Source organism: Penaeus monodon, chromosome 19, assembly GCF_015228065.2.
Source record: "Penaeus monodon isolate SGIC_2016 chromosome 19, NSTDA_Pmon_1, whole genome shotgun sequence".
Classification (NCBI taxonomy): Eukaryota; Metazoa; Arthropoda; class Malacostraca; order Decapoda; family Penaeidae; genus Penaeus; species Penaeus monodon.
Window position 1 is genome coordinate 48,679,459 of NC_051404.1, and position 1,592 is coordinate 48,681,050.

Consider the following 1,592-nt stretch of genomic DNA (forward strand, 5'->3'; position numbering starts at 1 on the left):
GTACATACATATAAACATAGTATTTACTGAGTATCCTCATCTCATTGCGCACGCCTTCGTACCTTAATGAGTTTCCTACCATTTTGCCTAACACTAAACAGCTGTTGTACCTCATGAATACATGGAATACGTTACTTAGCTGTTTTAGTGCATGGTATTAGACGGTAGATGGCCAAAGTCAGATGCCTTGAGAAAGCAATCGAAGTCTGAAATGACGGCGACCTGGAATGTCGGCATTCCTTTTTGTCACAAAAGGAACATTACTTTGTTTCTGTATCCAGAAGGGAATGTTACATATATCTTTTCAAGCGCAATTCAATGGGGCTCCTTCCCTTCCTGCAGTCTCGACCGGCAGAGCGACCCAACAAGAGGCGCCCCTATATCACTGCTGTAACAACTTTCTCAAGTAATCCTTACTGAAACAAAGAAAAGCGTATGTGCAGTGTAATAGCATTTTTTCTGATAAGATTGCTGTACTCGGAAACCTGTCAATATTCCTCAAGATTGTAATCTTGCACTTCAATCGTTGGGATGCTGTAACAGATTCATGTTATGCAGACCTGTAGCTCTATCGGGAAGAGTTCAGGCAAGTTTTCGAAATCCTGTCATAAGGCCTTTGTTAGGTTGAGCTTTGTTTCGCTTCCACATAATTACTAACAAGGGAAGTATGTAACTCAGTTGAACTACAGTGTCTGTTGTATTTTATATAGGCCTTAAAGAAATTTCACCCTTCCGTTGTTGCGTAAACTTCATGAAAAGATTAACATCGTGTTTAACAAATAAGAATATAAAGAAAACTTGGGCCTGGAGTAGCCTGTAATGAAATGGCATTCTGGGCAATGAGTGGCGTCATTTGGGGCGCCATTCGCTTGGGAAGACCTGCTGCAAGATAGTTTGAAACTGTTTTATGTACCCTGACCTGCTGTTTGCAGGCCGTACGAACTAGCCTACCCTGCAGGGACGTGCATAGACTTCAAGGCGGTTTTAAAGCATTGATGTGCTAAGAGCTTTCTGATTTCTCACCATGAGGCGTAATCACCTTTATGCAAAGGGCGTAGGCCAGCCTTCATGATGACCTTTCTGTCTTAATTAGGTCGAACAGATTTAGTGTCATTACAACAGCCGCACGCAGTTGCCCTCAAAGGCTCACAATTTACTTTGCATCATTTATTTATTTAGCGCACCACTGCGGATGCGCCAGCGACATATATGTGCTTCAGCTGTTTGCTGTCCCAAGCCTGAAATTTAGGCGACTGCCCGTCGTTATCTTTCCCGCTTGCACTTCCAATTATTAACGTTATCGTATTTTTGGATGTTGTTATCACTTTGCATAATTTATATGAAACGGTTTCAGTATGCAGTGTTGGGATAGAAATCCAAATTCGCCTTAATTTTTTGAATTATTATTGATCCAACCACGCACCTCGGCTTCAAAACGGCTTGGGAGTTCAGAAGTGAAGGGAGTCAAGGTAAAGGCTGAAATTATTTTCCAGCATATTGCTCGTCAGCAGAGTGCCACTTCTATTATCTCCCATTTTATTATAGGCTCCTGCTTTTCCTAGGGGCCAGTTTGATATGGAGTCTGATATCCT

The 1,592-nt window shown here is 42.0% G+C and overlaps 1 protein-coding gene across 1 annotated transcript in view; it reads left to right on the forward strand.

Moving 5' to 3' along the window:
- The window catches only part of LOC119585291, a gene marked incomplete at its 5' end in the record, with an annotated part of 55,744 nt that overhangs the window by 24,552 nt on the left and 29,600 nt on the right, over positions 1–1,592 (forward strand).